This window comes from Chrysemys picta, chromosome 14 (genome assembly GCF_011386835.1).
Source record: "Chrysemys picta bellii isolate R12L10 chromosome 14, ASM1138683v2, whole genome shotgun sequence".
Lineage (NCBI taxonomy): Eukaryota > Metazoa > Chordata > Testudines > Emydidae > Chrysemys > Chrysemys picta.
Genome location: NC_088804.1, coordinates 39,258,493 through 39,275,999, shown reverse-complemented (window position 1 = coordinate 39,275,999; position 17,507 = coordinate 39,258,493). Strand labels below are relative to the sequence as shown.

Sequence of the window (17,507 nt, the reverse complement as noted above, 5' to 3'; positions counted from 1 at the left end):
AATTGTTTACCAAGATTTTTTTTTTTCTTTTCCCCAAAGCAAATACTGTAAAACCAAATGTCATTATTGCTAGCCTGTTTGGCAGCTCTGAAATCTGAATTCCTTTCCTCCTGCACAGAACAGGTGCAGCATGAACAGTGCAAACTTCCCTCATGCTGCCCCATCAACCTGACCTTGAATAATTCCCTTTCCATACCATGAACGGTGTTGATTGCAGTACTGGTGTCTGCCTTGAATCCCACCCATTTATATCTCCCAGGCCAACAAATAGCCATCAGATGGTAAGGACTTTTTAACTGGTACTAACCTAGCTTGTATTTGAACTTGTGATGGATAGTTGAAAGGGTACCAGACCGCTCAATATAAGACTAATAAAAGTCTCGGATGCTGAAGGATGTGCGTGTTAAGATGTTTTGCTATTCAAATACATATAGTCTTTGACTGTGAGCATGTAACCCGGTTTAACGGTCTGTAATTTGCAGCGTTGCTATTACTGGCGTTTTTTGTTCAGTATAGAAACAGCATCAAATTATATTCTTTGGATTAGTTTTGCTTGCCCTGAGGCATTGCTGACAAAGAGAGAGGTTTTCATCAGGTTAATTCCCACCCCCTTATTGTAGGGAAACAGATTTATACCAACTGTTATAAAATGTATTAAAAAATATATTCTACGTGAGAGCTGTGATGCTTGAATTAAAAAAAAAAAAGTGTAGGTGTTTGGAGTAGCAGCTCCATTAATTTTTTTTTCTTAGTGTGAGTTGTCACTGGATCAGATCCTACCCTAGTAACTAGACTATCCAATGGTTGGAATGCATTGCTGCAGCCTGTCACCCTTTGAATGAGATCAGCGCTCATAGCAGGACTGAAAAATAACTGGGGCAACCCATCTAGTGCTGCAGGGCAAATTTAAGAACAGAGGAGGCGGGTATGTAAGCAAGATGCAGTAGCGAGCTCTGCCGAGCGACCCTCATCCCACTCTTCACCAGCTAATGGTGGTTATCTCGTTTTCTTCTGTCCCTTTTAACCTGCGGCTGTTTCTTGCTGTTTGCGCTGCAGGGGAAAAAACCCTCCATTTGTTAGAATGAAACCTTTCCGGACCAAGACCAGGTGGGTCCCTGGCTCCTGATCGTGAATCCACAGCTTGTCTTGTGTTGACAGCATTAAAGATCACTAACTGTCAGAGAAATAAAGTTCCCATTGTTTCACTGGATAATTTCTTTTGAAAGCCCTGGGCTGGAGGCTGCGTAGCCGATAGACCTTTTGTCTGCTGTATTGTGCCTTAATGCTCTGCCTAAAGGTGCAGGTTTACCACAGCATAGTCAAGCTAGTTGAATTCTGAGCTATCCTGGAGCATTGCAAATTGGCTGATGCTGTTAGTGTTTGTTTAGTGCTAGCAATGTGTTGGATAAGCCACTCACAAATATTGATAGTCCCTGTCCCCAAAGAGCTTATAAAACCTGTACCCGTTCTGCTATCACACGGGGGGTCATGGGCAGAGCAGGGACTTGAACCCAGGTCTTCCGAGTCCTAAGCTGGTAGCCTAGCCACTGGTCCGTAATGGGGTTGGCTCTGGCTGCAGTTCTGCAGGGGGGCTACTCGTACAACAGGAGTGACTTCTCTGTAATAGCTGGGACTTTCATTGCAAGTTAACGGCAATTTGCAATGTGTCACTGAACAAGCAATGAAAAAAGCAGAAAATGCATCATGCATTCACTTTGTTCATCGGTTATGTTGACAGTTGTATTTTGAATTATTCATGGTGCTCTGTTATTCAGGGTTAGCTGGGAAGCAAGAGTGATCCTTGTAAACTGTTCGTGTGGCGGGGTTATTGGTGTGTAGATTTTTAAAAGCACGCAGATGAACGGCAGATGACACGGCTGTCCACCGAGATGGGCAGTTCAGCATATGGGACAAATAACCCTTGTGAACTGCTGAAAGAGGCTAAAGGCTCAGAGCAAGTTGTACAAAGCGGTGTTTCATACTTAAGGGAGTTGGGTTACCTGCAATGAAAACTGCAGTGGAAATCTCTTGCTGAGGATATTTCAATAGGTTCCAATCCCACAGGCCACTCCACAGGTTTCTGCCCACATATAAAGCAGCTTGCCAGGATTAGACCTTAGCATGGACCAATGCATATGGGGGAAGAGGGACTATAAAGGTTCCAGTGAAGAGTTGTTTACAGTATACAAGTACCTTCACTGAAAGAAGATACCAGGTACTAAAGGGATGTTTAATCTAGCAGAGAAGGGCAGAACAAGAATCAGTGGCATGAAGCCAGACAAATTCAAATTAGAAATTAGGCCCAGCTTTTTGGCAATGAAGGTGATAGACCATGGGAACAAACTAGCAAGGGAGGTGGTGGATTTTCCATCTCTTGATGTCTTCAGACAAGGATCTGGATGTCTTTCTGGAAGATGCGCTTTAGCCAAACACACATTATTGGGCTCCGTACAGCCCATGAAAGGATGTGCTTTTATCTGTTCCTCGGAGCTTCAGGGACATGCATGTACAATGTTCTTTTGACGAACATCATTCCTGTGGTTAGAGTGCGCACAGCTGAACACAGTCGAGTCGGGGGAGGCGTTCCACTGGCGGGGTCCACTTGCAGAGGCAGTGCTCCCAGTGTCTGATGGTCTAAACCTGGATCTCCGCTCTCCACATGATTGTCCCAATGGTGTACCGTTGTTGGGGAGGTCAAGAGAGTCTCTGAGTAGCCAGGTCCCATTCTAAGGACTTAGCAGGGTAGAACCAGTTGTAGTGTATTTGTATGACACTAAAGCTTAGGAGCCTGGCCATGGGCCAGGCACCCTCTGTGCTAGGAGCTGTACGAACACAGAACAAAAATTCCCTGCCCTAAAGAGCTTACGGTCTCATTCACAAGGATTCTAAGGCCAGGCCATTGAATTCATTTCTGAAGCAAGCAGAGAGTCAGTGGTGTATCAGTGAGGGCGGGTAGAAAGTGTTTGCATTGGCCCGCTATTGCTTCCGCGCTCTCCAGCAATTTCAGTTGCCGTGTGATGGCTGCACACTGAAAGAGGTTTGCAGTACTCTTATCTGGAGGTCAAGAGACACTGGGTCATGGTGCCTCGGTCCCCTCATCAGAGACTGTCTCCTGCCAGTTGGAGATGCAGGAAAGCCTGCAACAGTTTGCATGTACACGTGTAGTGAGGAGTTCGTGACCCCGACAGTCATTGATCCAGCGCCTGTGTTTAAAGCACTGGCAAGTTCCCCTTCTTGCTAACATAAGACTCCAGGCACCAAAGACAGGAGCAAAGCCGCCTGATCGGGATTCATGTGAACTTCACACTTACAGAAGGTGTCAGGGTGATGAGAAGAACTGAACAGAATTAGCAAAGATGTAACCCTGTGCGTGTAGAGAGAGCAACCCTTCTACCCCTAATGCACCACTGGAATCTTGCTGCGTTCTTTTTAGCATCTGCCTGAGCTGCTGCATTCTGTGGAGTCGTCAGCTGTTCTCTTCTGTTAACGAACTGAGCAGTCTCTGGTAATAGGCATCCCTCTCCTGTGGCATTTGCTCTTTTCTCTTTGTTGCGTGAGTTACTTTTACAACCAGCTATGAAGAGGCAACAGCCTATAAACTCTGGCGAATGTTCAATGTTTCCCATTGTATGGAGGTTATTCGTTTCAGAGATGTGTGTTTGACCAGTGCATTATTCAATCATTCTGTAACATTTATGTTGCAGTAGCATCCAGTGACCCCGGTTGGGATGGAGGACTCTGGCCTAGATGCTGTGTGAACAGACCAGTAGATATGGACTGTGACCCAGAGAGCTTGCAAGCCAAAAGCATATGTGTAGGGAGGGAACACTAGAAGGAAGGAGAAAGAGAACTGTTTTCATTTGCATGGCAGGAAGTGACCTATTTCCTCCTGGAGCACAAGTGGTAACTCCACCAAAGCCAAACATTCCTTGCAGTGTGTTTTAACGCTTTAGAAATGAGGCATTTGTCCGTGTGATCCTGCATGCCTGGCCGACAAAAGGTCTGTGAATTTTTGTGGCGAAGAGCTGTTAAAAGATGGAACTATTTGGCTTCCTCACAACAGAATTAAAACAGCGGGTATTAACTTCAGACCAACAAAATTACTGTAAATAAATTTTAGTCTCTAAGGTGCCACAAGTACTCCTCGTTCTTTTTGTATCAAAGAAGGTAACTTTGCCTGTCTTGTCACTGTGAACTGATCCTCCCCCCCTTTTTTTCCTTCTTTTTTTAAATCTAGGGCATTTATACCATGCTCATCATTGTGGGCTTACAAAAGCTACTTTAATGAGGATCTCTGTGTATTCTCTCCCTTCAGTCCCTCTATCATGGGATTGTTTGTCTTGTGGTAGGAAGGCTAGAAAGGGAGTTTTTGCCTTTTGCTTGGAAGTGGCGAGATTCATGATCGTTCCGATCCCCCATGAAAGAGAATTCTGCGCTCGTTAGGCTAGCTGATGAGAGAGCCCTTTCCAATCTCACCCTTGAAGTTGACGGTTTCTTAGGAACTGAGTGAGTGCTTTGAGAGGGGACTGCATAGAACACACTGTGATGGGCCTCTGAGTGCTTCCATAAGACACATGTGGAGGGAGATGGTGCTTGTGGGGGTGCGAGAGGCTGTCGTGTTTAGACAGCTCAAGTCAGCCCCCAGAGTGCTTTGAAGATGAGGACTGAACCCAGTGTGCAGCAGGGAGCCAAAGTAATGAGCAAAGGACTGGGATGTGCATTTGCCAGCCTGTGCTAATAGCAGGGTGGCTGCTCCGTTTTGAATCAAGCCTCGAGCTATTTCTGGGTCAGTTTTCTCTTCCTAGGTACAGCGTGCTGCTGCCATCGAGCCTAAAGATCACAGATGCTCATATCACTGTGGCCAAGTGTGAATTCGACAGTACAGGGTACAATCTGAATTGCGCTGCCGTTACAATACCCCTGGCACGTCTCCCAAGGAGAAATTGCCCTTCTGGGATTCTCTTTGTTCCGGTAAAGCCTGTGTCTTCTGTCCTTTGCCCATGGCCATGATTAGGTGTGTTCTGCAGCTGCTGCTCAGTATGTGGCATTTACTCGTGTTCTGTCCTGGCCTGCAGCTCCTCTTTGCATCTCAACCTGCTGAGATTTGGCCGGGGAATGCTCTTCTTAGGCGTTGCAAATGCTTTCCAACCTAGGAGGCCCTTCCCCCTGTAATGGGCAAGGAAACAGCATCGTTCTATACTGATCCTTTGTGAGCTATTGCCTGGTTTAACCTACATGGACAGGTTTCCACCCAAGGTATAGATAGGTGGTGCAAACTTATCCCGATTTCCATGGAAGATCCATCTTTTCAGTCTCTATCAGGTCCTGTCTAGTCCATCCCCTGGCCAAGGCAGGGTGGTTCCCCATAGGACCTTTTCTAATCCTTTGTCCAGCCCAATTTTAAGTTTCCATCACTTTCCTTGGGGGACTGTTCAGTAGCCGGGTAGACTTCACTGTTAGGAAGCTTCCCCTGCTACGTTTATGCATATGTTGTGCTGCTGTTTGCCTAGCTCTTAATTCGAACACGTGGTTCTAGTGATACTGATTTAAGGGATATATTTTAAAAATCTTTTCTTTGGCTGTTACCCTCCATGTGGTGCAGCTTTATAAAACCGGGGGAATGGTCGCTATTGCTGTGCGTTATAATTGGAAAGTAGATAAATAGCTGAGGAGAGCATTATACTGTGTGCTGGGGAATTGTACTGTGTGCTGGCCTGAGAGTAACACCATCCTATGGCTGTTTGAAGGTTTACCTAGTTCCCAGTGGGCTGGTGGCCACTCCCTCCTCTGTTTGTACCTCGCCTAGGTCCTATGCTCACAGAGACCCTGGCGTTGCACAGTCTTGGCTCAGGAGAGGTGAACGTAGCTGCTTCCAGAGCCGGCCATTCACCCAAGAGGAGGGGGTTGCAGGAATGATCCATTTTCTCTTTCCCTTTCCAGCTGCAGCATTCCCAGCCCCCTGCCGGTCCTAGGGCAATAAGGGATTTGAATTCAGATCCCATTGCGTTAGACTCTTAGGGTACATCTCCACTGCTGCAATAAAAGAGCCATGGCGTGGCTGGGGGTCAGTTGACTCAGGGCTCAAAATTATGGGGTTAGATGGGTCCTTAAAGCTGCTTTTTATTTAATCCAAGCTGACTGGTGTCTTTTTGGTGGACCAGGGTGAAACGGTAGATTCTGGTCTTTGACTTGCCTCAGCTGACTGGGCCAGTGGTCAAGTTTGTATCATTGCCCATAGCTCCAGGGTGGGTCTTTTAAAAGCATCCCCTCAGTAAAAGCTCAATCCTGTGAGGTGCTGAGCATTGACTTCTGGAGGAGCGGTGCTCAGTGTTCTGTAGCCCCAGCCCCGTCTTCTGGGCATTGCTTAGCGGTTAATTACTTACCCCAGATTAAAAGGGGTTTTTTTTTTTTTTTTGCCTTGAATCCTGTGAGCAAAGACTGCTCGGTCCCATTGTTATTAAACATGAAATTGCCCTTGCTTCATTGTTAATCTGATAAAATGTTCCTTGACGATTCCCATCCCTCAGGCTGGGCGGCTGATTGACAGTAAAGCTATTTGCTTCCAGTTTCCCTGCCTTCCGTTGTCTGGCGCATAAAACAAGCCAGAGAATGCTTAGGAAGAATCCCAAAACAGAAGCCCCATTACCCAGGTTGCCTACATTCAAAACTAGACTTTAGTGGGATAAATATTAGATGTTCTGAACAGCTGGGGCGAATGCTGGCTGCCTGCTAGATCAGCGCTTTAAAAATTAGGCTCTGAGGCCTGTATTTAGATCAGTAAGTAAATGGCCTGATTTTCAAAGGGTTGAGCTCTTGGCCTAGCACCTCTGAAAATTTAAGTTTGTAAAAATGTGCAATGCAATCCTTCTGAAAACACCATCAGACTTTCTATCCAGTGATTCAAGTTTTTAAGGGAGGCAATTTTAAAAGCACAGATGCAAAGCATTGCCGTGCCTTTGCTAGTCATAGTTTAGCTTATCAGTATGGAAAGAATCTTACAAACCCCTAACCCTTTACTTCAGGCTGGGCAGTTCAAAAATAAACAGCCCCATCTATTTACTGGTCAGTTTCACTTTCTGATTGTCCTGTGCACAGTGCCACAGGGTCTGGGTTTCAGAGTCTGCAGGAAGAAGTTCAAATCGAAACAGCAAACTCTGCATTTTTAGGAATGAAGGAAAACATTTTAATAATGCTAGGTTTTGTAAAATCCTTCCGAGGTTCAAGCCCTTTATCTTTGTGAATGAACGTTGTGCCCAGAAAAATAAAGGAATAATTGCCAGGATTCTAAACCGTTCTCGGTTGGGTGGGTATTATGTAAGCTTAACTGCTGGCCATTATGGAGATGCATCTGGGGCTGTCTGAAGGCAGAGGTGCATGACCTAGATCAGGGGGTTTCAACCTTTTTCTTTCTGAGCCCCCCCCCCCCAACATGCTAGAAAAACTCCACAGCCCACCTGTGCCACAGTTGTTTTTCTCCATATAAAATCTACAGCTGGCATTAAGGGGTAGGAAACAGGGCAATTGCCCGGGGCCCATGCCACAGGGGGCACTGTGAAGCTAAGTTGCTCAGGTTTCAGCACCAGGTGCTGGAGCTCAGAGCCTTGGGCTGCCTGCATGGTGGGGCTTCAGCTTTCTGCCCTGGGTCCTAGCGAATCCAATGCCAGCCATGCTTGGTGGACCCCCTCAAACCAGCTCGTGGCCCTCCAGGGGGCCTTGGACCCCTGGTTGAGAACCACTGGCCTAGATGGATTGTTGGTCTCATCCAGTGTGGCGGTTTTTTTGGTTTTGACCTGCAGCACTTACCTGCTCCTTCCAGTCTTCCTAGCCTGCTGGTGCTCTTCAATCCCGTCCCTCAGCATCCCCTTCTACTTTGGTACTGGGCCAACTCTTCCCATGACCTTCAGTCTTAACTTGCATTCCCCCTCTATGACCTGGACTACTTCTGAGCATGTACCCCACTTGCCTCAAATTGTATGGTGCTTCTGTAGTTTGGCTGAGCAGAGACGGGGTTAGTGCCACCTAGCTCACTTTTGCTTTTGTACGTGTCGTCGTTGTGACCTAAACAGGAGTTGCGTCCAGGGTGTAATACACTAGAGAGGCAGTATGGTCTTATGGTCGGAGATATGAGACCTGGGTCCCAGTCCAAGCTCTGCCACTGACTCATCATGTGACCTTGGGAAAGTCATTTCAACTCTCTGCTTCGCCTTTCCACCTTTATAAAATAGAGGTAATTCCAAGCCACTTTTGTAAAGCATTTTAAAAATGTCCAAGTGCAGCATTACATTATTGATCCATTGCCTGCGCCTAATAAGTAGTGTGTAGCTTTTTGGTATTAAGTCTGACTTTCTTGTTTTGCTTTGTGTTGTGGCCAAAAAAGCCCAAAACAAAACAAAAAAAACCCCTTACTGAATAAAAATGGAATGAAATGAGCAAAAATAACTTGCTTAATAATTTTCAGAAATGTTTTCATATCTGTGGAAGGAAAAGGGATTTTTTCCTTGCAGTCTGTGCATAGAGATTGCTTAAGGCAATTGTAAATTAAATTTCCTTGTCTACATATTTATATGCCACGTACTGTAACTCATGCAGAAGAGCTTATTTTTTGTGTGTTTTAGCTTTACAGATGTCGAAGTTCTGTACCCCAAGGAGCCCAGCATACTAACACACTTACAGATTCTGCTCCTTCCACCTGCTTCTGTCATATAGCATTTAGGTAATGATGCAAGGCCTGATATTTTTCATAGCATCCACAACCCCCATTGAAACTATAGATGCTCGGCACTTCTGAAAATCGGGTCCTTGACACCACTGGTATAACTTAGCCTGTCTCTCTCCATTTTAATGTGCCTGTTGTCAGAGAGTTTAGCCCCCAGCACTACAGTATTAGGAAGAATCGCATCCGTGTCAGAGGGTAGACCACTGTATCTCAGCCTTTTCAGTGGCAACCCTGTATGTAAGTAAAATGTTTGTCATCCTCTTACATTTATATAAGAGGAAAAAATGTTATCAATACTAACAGTGATATGCCTGTATAATTTATTTACATGTGTGTTTGGAGAGGTTGACTGAGAATACTTGACCTTGAAAGGTCAGGGTGTGTAGGGAGTGAGTCTCTCTGCTTTAGCGTGTAATAAAATCCTTGCAAACCCCTCCCCCCCCATTCTTATGTCACCCTTCACTTCCGGGTGTTGTGTCCCTCTGGTTAAGAAATAGTGGGTTAAACTAGTGGCTCTCCACCTTTCCAGATTACTGTGCCCCTTTCAGGAGTCTGATTTGTCTTGGGTGCGCCCAAGTTTCACCTCACTTAACGACTTGCTTACATAATCCGATATAAAAATATAAAAGTGCCACAGCATATTATTACTGAAAAATGGCTGACTTTCTCATTTTTCCATATAATTTATAAAATAAAACAGTTGTAATATAAATATTGTACTTACATTTCCGTGTATAGTCTATAGAGCAGTATAAACAAGTCATTGTCTGTATGAAATTTTAGTTTGTACTGACTTTGTAGTGCTTTTTATGTAGCCTGTTGTAAAACTAGGCAAATATCTCGATGAGTTGATGTACCTCCTGGAATCTGAGGGTATTTCCCCTTGCTGTGGCCACATTTTCCTGACTTTATAATATTAAGTGATAAATGGTGATTAATAATACTTTATATAGCACCCTTTGTTCGAGGAACTCGGAGGATCTTTACAAGCCATATTTAAACCTCATACTCACCTACCCCTTTGGAGAGTTATGCTTAAGTGAGGCCTTTTTTGACAGTTGACAGGCTAAGATACAGCATCTAGAGACATCATTTAACGTCTCTGTAACCAATGGAGTGAGACCTGTCTGTGTGACAGCAGCACTAAGATAAGGACAAGTTGTCACTTGCCAGGGCAACCCATACGCTTTAGCAGACGCTACTCCATGCATTTAATTACGCAGTTGCTGCTTGCTTTTCCTAGGTATCTCTTTGACAGGCAGGGCCGTCTCAGCTGTCAACGTTTTATATGGACCAAAGTTGGCTTAATTTCTTTCCCTGAATTTTCGGTTGATGCCCAGTAACTAAATCTTATTGCACATTTGCTGCATGGTTTGCTGCCTAGCAGGGACACAAGGTGGGTGAAGAATTGTCTTTTATTGGACCAGCTTCTGTTGGTGAGAGAGAGCGAGCTCTGTCTGCCTTGAAAGCTTGTCTCGCTCACCAACTGTAGCTGGTCCAGTAAAAGATATGACCTCACTGACATGGCTACAACTGCACTGCATATCCCTGTCTAAAGCTTTCAGAGGGAAGCTCCTTATTGCTAAGGAGATACTGATACTACTTAGATTGCTTTAAAGAGAGCTTTGCTGAGAAACAACCCTGCTAATGTTTCCTAGTTCCTGCATTTCTCTGCCATTGTGATATCACTGAGACCCCCACACATGGAAACCAGGTTTGTTACTACATACCTGTGCCCCACTTGCTGCTTTTGCCTCCTGAAGCCATAATTTTGATTGTGGCATCATTTGCTTCCACAGCAAAAGAGAATTAATTACACCCCCATGCTCTCCTAGAATAGAAACACTCAACTCCCCCGCTTTTATTATGTTTTTTGTATTGTGGTAGCTCTGCAGGGAAGGCCAGTCGTGGGCCAGGATCTCATTGTGCTCGGTGCTGTACATAAACAGAACAGAAAGATCGTTCCTGCCCCAAAGAGGTTCTAGTCTTGTCATTTCAGCGCTGCCGGTAAGTTGCCAGCATGCTGTCTTGTGTCAAGCACCTTGATATACAAGCTTATCCACTCTTCTCAGGTACCTGGAATACCTGCAGCAAAAACAGGGATGAATTAAGGATGGTGGGAGATCCTTGTTAAACAGTCTTGAGTGACTCTCGACTGTGGGTTCCAACCTCAGGGCAGACTGTCAAGAAACAGGGCACCAGCTTCAAACTGGTTGTGTGATCTAGACTTAGATTTTACCAACCAAGTATCAACTGTGAACTCAAGCCTTACCATGGAGTCACAGACAGTCCACTTGGGCACTCTGGTCTATCTTGCCACCCAGGCAAGCTTGCCTTGGTGATAGATTGTCCCTTACACCAAAAATCACAGCAAGATTCAGGTCACTCCCAGTCCCAAAGGACCAGTCACTTTCCCCAGGACAATTGTACCTTAGATCTCTCACCAAAGACCATGCTTGTAGCCAATCCTGTAATAAACGAACTAAAGATTTATTAAGTAGGAAAAAGAAGTGTTATTTACAAGGTTAAAGCAAGTAAACATATCCGCACAAATGAGCTACAGGTGTAGGTTCCAAAAATGTATTAGCTGCTATGATACGCAAGCTCTGTATGCCCTTTAGAGCTAGCCCAAGCCAAACAGCTTGGGGATCCCTTGCTTATGCTTAAAATTTTGCCCTCTCCGAATTCCAAGCAGCACCGAGATAACAATTTCTCCTTGACAGGAATTTTTATTCCATTCCTTTGGAGTTCAAGCTGGGATAGGACGAGCTTTTGTGCACGTCCCCTCTTCATGGTGTGGGGAAAGTAATCAAAGTCTTCTGCCCACTGATGTTCCACAGTGGCTTGTCTGATGTGTGTAGGCCTTGTTTTGTTGGGCGGAAGATGACATCTCTTGTCATGAACTAGTATTTCACACTTGGTAATGCTTCTCTCCTGACTGGGGGTTGCGGGGGGCGGAGGGATGGGGGTGTGTGTTCCAGTTTCATATCAAACACTTTTATAGTTTCAAAGCAAACACTGAAATATTACCTTATAACATAGGATACAGCTATTGTAAGTGAGGTAATGCATGCAGCAATTTACAAGCATTTCATAAAGTCTAAACATTAAACACATTCTTATAAACCTAACATCTATTTTAACAATGTTAACACATGGGGGGCCAGACTGCTTTCTACCTGAGCATTTGTCAGGGCCTTGGCGTAAGCTGGCACCGGGTCTGCCAGCGTCACGATCCTATCCCAAGCTTTCTCGTTGGTTACATTCTCTTCCCCCTTCCCACCTTGCTGTCATGTCTTTCATTCAAGTTGAAGCATCTGATTCCATTAGCAAATGGAACAGCTTCTGGGAGAGGTAACTAATGTGTTAGTGCAAGGAAGAGAAAGAAGAGCAGCTTTCATGTTTCTTCTGTCTTTAATTATTGCCACAGACTTCCAAGGTGTGCTTAATTCTTAGCACTGAGATGCATCTTTCCAACTCAATTAGCCAGGGCAGTTGTTTTTGTGCTGTGGGAATGGTTGCTGTTGACTTGGATGAAGGCAGTCTACAGATTCTGCATGTTGCAAATAGAGAGGAAGGTAATGTTGATGTACAAAAAAGCAACCTAGATAAAGGAATTGGTGTGATCTGATTTACAATGTAAATGCAACATGTGATGAGTGTCTTAAATTTGGCAGCTGATTAGAATCCATGAGTACATTATTGTTAGACGACATCTAAGCAAGTTTGCGTATGTGTACCAAAATGTGTTATGAATGGGATTAGCCATTTTCCACTTGTTTAGTATAACTTCTGCACTCTGCAGATTGTGTGGAGGCTGATGGTAAATGTAACGCTTTCATCCTAACTTGATTAAGGCTGATGAGTCACTTGCTGATCTTTTCATGCATGCTGTACAACAGCTGTTCATAAATAGAGAAAAACCTTTGGGAATGGGGAAAGTTCTCCTTTGTAAGGCAGTTAATAGTACAAGAATACAAGTGCTTGAATAAATATGCGCACTCTCTAGCCTTCTATATGTCATTCCTTGTGTGTGTGTGTAACTTTTCTTTGCAAAGACTGGAGGTGGTTTTGCATAGTTGACTATCTAGCATGAGCCCAGGGATGCTGGAACAACTTGTATAGTGGGGGAGCTGAGAGCCAATGAACCCAACTGTAAACCCTGGATATGATGGAAACCACTTCATGCTTGGGGATGCGGCAGCACCTCTAGTTCCAGCACTGATCCATGAGCCTGGTTTTCAGACAGCTAAGGTGCACACAATGCATACTCAATAGCTAACTAGTGTGTGCAATTACACATCAATCTGGTAGTTGTGCGCACAGATGACAGCAATCTGGGAGCAGAGGTCCCAGGGTAGAAGAGAGAAAATCTCGAAAGGGCTGTGAATCCCAGGGAGAGAGGAATTTGCTATGATAAAAGGAAGAACAAGTAGGAGTACATTTAAGAAAAGGGAAATTTGCAGACTATCAAGAAGAGCTTCCTTGGTGGTGAGATCTATTAGTTTGTGGGCTAACCTCCCATGAGATGTGATGGAAGCTCCATTGCTTGGCACATTTAAAAATTATTCCAGACTCTGGTCAAAACATACAGTAGAGAAGAATGTTGCACTGACAGAAAGATGCACTAGGTGGGATCTAATCTATTATTTCGTTCTGCGTATCCTAATTCAAAAATAAACTCCATGTGCCACGCATACGGGCATAATGTGGGTGAGGAGCATGGTAGTGGCAGAAAGATGCTAGCCATTTCCCCAAGCACCGTGCATACAATGTGACTCTGTTCACAAATGCTAGTAGTGTACTATCAGCAGTTTGCTGCTTGCAGTCTTCACTACTTCCCTATCACCCAATTAGAGAGTCTTTCCGGGAACGGCAGGTACCAAAACACCTTTTGTATTACTCTTGCCGTCCACGTATCACATCATTCCCATTTCAAACCCCAGGAACCCGCGGTGCAATACACCGTAGTAGGCTGGCTAGAGAATGCCATTGACTGTCATGCATGGCAACATTTCTGTAACACCTTCTTCCAAGAATCTGAGAGCTTTAGCAATTTTAATTAATGCCTCCACAAATCCCTATGGTACAGGGAAGTGCTGTTACCCTACTTAAAGGATGTCAAACCAGCGATAGAAGGAATCTAAGCTAAGAGACTTTCCTAAGGCCTCACAGTGAGTCTGTGTAAACAGGGACATTTGGTGAGGGAGATGCCAGCTTAATTCCACGGACATGCTTTGGATTAGGAGAGTTTTCTGAAGGGATATGGTGGAGCAATGGCATATCTTGATTTTTTTTTTTGAGTGCCCCTCCTGACTGGCAGTGAAATCACATTGTAACACACTATTGCAGTGGGTGTTTATGTATGTTTGCCTATAGCTTGGGAGATGATAAATTGGCATCTGGAATACCACAGGGATGGGCACATGAGAGACAAGTGGATCTGATGATTGCTTTCCAATGTGCAGTCAGGGCTTGTCGTCTCCAGTTGGTTTTACTCCATAAATGTTTTGTTTCCTTTAAAACTCTCCATGAAGTGGAATGTGTAGAAAGATTAACACGTTTCCTTTCTCTTTTACTTCTAAAAAAGTCTCCTGGACTTCAGGGTGAGTATAATTTGGTGCTTAACTTGATGCTGTCACTCTTCAAAATTAGATCTTGAGCAGTCAGTTAATGAACCCAAGTTCAGAGCCAAAGGTCCTGCAGTGATGCCGCAGCCAGCATGTGCAGGTTCTCAGCTTGATGCTTGGATGCCATTGGTGTGTTCAGCCCTGTGCAGATTGCAGATTTGGAGCTGCCCAGGGTCCTGGCCACTTAAGGGTTAAGAACTCTGCTAAAAACAAACCACACCTGCAAACAACTGGTTTCAGAACTTGGAGCAGCTCCACTTTGGTCTGACTAGGCTTTCTTTTTGGAGAAGTGCTGGGGTCACCCAGGGCAACATGGGCCTCTCCAGCTAAGGCCCATTTTTCATCCTTTATTGAAGCACTCAGTAGATCACTGTCAAGCTGGGTGAAATATTGAGCAGAGGGGGTTATGGATTTTACAAAATCCAGCGGTGCAGACTCATGGGTATTTTGCCCTCTTGTATCGTTTGCAGTTCGTTGCAACAGGCGTGTGTGTCACATCTTTCACTCGGAAATCATGATGTTTCATGGGGCAGGCTGTGTCCTGAAGCCTAGCTCCCCTTGCAGTCAGGCAGTGTAATATGCTTCTCATTCTGCTAAGGGGCATGAGACATAAATTAGCGGTGCTTTGGGTAACTTTTATGGAAGAGGTCCTGTGCAAATCCCCTGCTAGCTGCCTCCTGTGCACCTGAAGTGCTTTTGGCTCTTCCAATTGCTCTTAATCAGTTCCTCCTCTTTCTTTCCCTCCCGGTGTTCTCGAACCAGCATTGGAAAATGTGAACTTGACCATTGAAGGCAGACTTGGATCATGCCTATTCTTGGAGCTCTTCCTTGCTGTCATTGTACAAAAAAAGTAGGTTGCTTATTGAGTCTGACAGACTAACCCAACCCCCAGAATCTTCATTATAGGCAACCGAATGAAGTGTAAAAAAAAATATACACACAAATCTGTTTGAATGCTAAGGACTCTATTGTTCTGCTGTCAAAAGCATAATTGTGGCAGAGGGGGACTTTCCTGTCTTCTACTCCTTATGTATTAATTGTGAACATACAGGAAACCAAACTAAATTAACCACCGTATTGTTGGCCCTGGAAACTGGAGCCTTCGGTGAACCCCCAAAAATGTGCACGCAGCCGATAGCAGCAGTGCAAGCTTCCTCATGCAGTGTACTGTGACGTGCCTCAACCTTGTGCATGGGATAACCAGCTTTAACAATGATGATGTCTCCAGGCCCATGCAAACGGTTGTTCTCTTTGAGTTGCGAGTGAAGGTGCCCGCTGGTGGTGGTGACGTGAGAGATTTGCCCATTTGGGAAATGAATTTAGATCACTAACTTATTTCACAAAGTCCTCCGGCCAGCCATTGAATGGCAAAGGATCTCTAGTTATTACTAACACAGGCTGTATTTGAATGAGTCACCTAGAGGGGATCAGCTCCATCACTTAGCTCATTACCAATCCCATTTGGAGGGCTCTTCAGCTCCTAGATGATTGAGTTGGAAGGGCCTTCTATGGTCATCCAGTTGTGCCCCATTCCATGGAGTAGGCTCAAATGCTGCTCTAATCCCACCAGGACTCATTAGGACGGTGCCATAATTGCTTGAGTTTAGGAAAGGCTTGTCTTTCTCTGCTCAATGATCCTGGTTGTGACGTCTTCATAGATTGTCTTTCACCTAATTGAAAAGGACTTTCACTGCAGAATTGCACCTTGCCGCTGGTGACCTCATCAGATCTCCTACACTAAGCCTGATCAGGCTGGACGGGTATTTGGATGGGAGACTCGGAAGTGGAGCTGGTTCATTCTCTAGGTGTTACTTTTCTCACGGAGCTCTGATGCCTGGGCGGCGGCGGCGGCTGCTGCTGTTTTGAAGGAGTCATCAAAGCCAAAGTCCTATATGTTTGTGGAAGCTGAAGTCCCCAGGGTCCTTTTTGGCAAGAACCGGAGGGTTATCCCCAGTGCCCTTGACCCAATTCCAACGTGGGTAACTACTGCCAATCTACATTCTCCCTATGGTTTCAACCAAAGTACCCTTCATTTCCAGCCTGAAACACTCATGTAGTGTTCCTGTGTGCTGTGAAACTGCTGTAATGTTCTACCGCAGAAGTGGCTGCAAGGGATTCCTGTGTGTATAGTTCAGTAACTGTGGACTGACAGGCACTGTGAACCTTGCATTTTCTTTGCATGGGGCAGCCTATTTAATAGCAGGAAAGTAAATGATCCTCTTATGGAAATAAGACAACGAAGATGACGCATCTTTGCAAGACGCTGCAAAGGGCCTGAGGGGCACTCTTCCTGGGACATTGTTTAGCAGGAAGGGTGGACAAGTTGTAACAAGCCTGGAATAAAAAATACATCTTGTTTTTATCTGAAGATATCGGCCCATGTTGTTCCTTCCAAGGACTTCTATTATGAAATTAATGTTCCTTCCATTGTCTAGTTCCTTTTGGCACGTCCAGCAGTGCAGTAGGATTGAAATATTAGCTGTGCTGTCTAACAGAATCACATCTTCGTTTCTGCTCTCTGGCCTGGTTTGGGATTTTTCTCTTTTGCTGCGAGCCTACCTCAGAGTTTGGGGAGGAGGCGGGGGAAGAAAACGTAACCAGAAATAATCTCCCACATGCCCCAGTGAGTTTAAAGCTGCCGGGGCTGTCAGATGTTGAGTAATCTTCTGGATTCAAATACACCATGGATTAGCGAATGGCGGGTAAGTCTGTTTTGTTTTCCATGCAGTTGTTTTCAAGGTAAAGCTTGAAGGAAATTGAGAAGGAATTGGGAGGGGAACTTCTGACTGCAAATATATTTCTGTAACTCACCATGGAATCTCGATCTCTGTAGTAATAACCAAGCTTGATACACAGTAGAGATGGACAGCTCACGTTCCTTAGCTGTTCCTGCAGATATGCATGGGACATTAGGTTGACTGGGCTGTTGGATCTTTATTTCCTTTTTGGAAGAAACTAATGATTTTAGGGATGAAATGTCAAAGTTGGGGGTGGGGGGAATGATTGAAATACCCTTTGTTGAAATAAATACCATTGTTCCTTCTGCTCCTGTCTGGTGGCTCTGCAGGGTCATGGAGAGAAAACACAGATGGATTGTTGTGTGCACTGATACAGTGCCATGAACGTAAATAGCAGTTCACAGAGCAAATAAGACATGGGGC

General features: G+C 44.9%; 1 protein-coding gene across 8 annotated transcripts in view; it reads left to right on the top strand.

Moving 5' to 3' along the window:
* The window catches only part of KIAA0513 (KIAA0513 ortholog), an 82,561-nt gene that overhangs the window by 7,083 nt on the left and 57,971 nt on the right, over window positions 1–17,507 (top strand). The window contains exon 1 of one of the 8 annotated variants that reach the window (XM_065567304.1): window positions 4,277–4,971. The exons of 6 other annotated variants lie outside the window; for them this stretch is intronic. The gene's annotated coding sequence lies outside the window, so the exon portion shown is untranslated. Of the gene's footprint in view, window positions 1–4,276; window positions 4,972–16,776; window positions 17,049–17,507 lie in introns of those variants that run through there. One more of the 8 variants, XM_042852101.2, reaches the window with a different exon arrangement.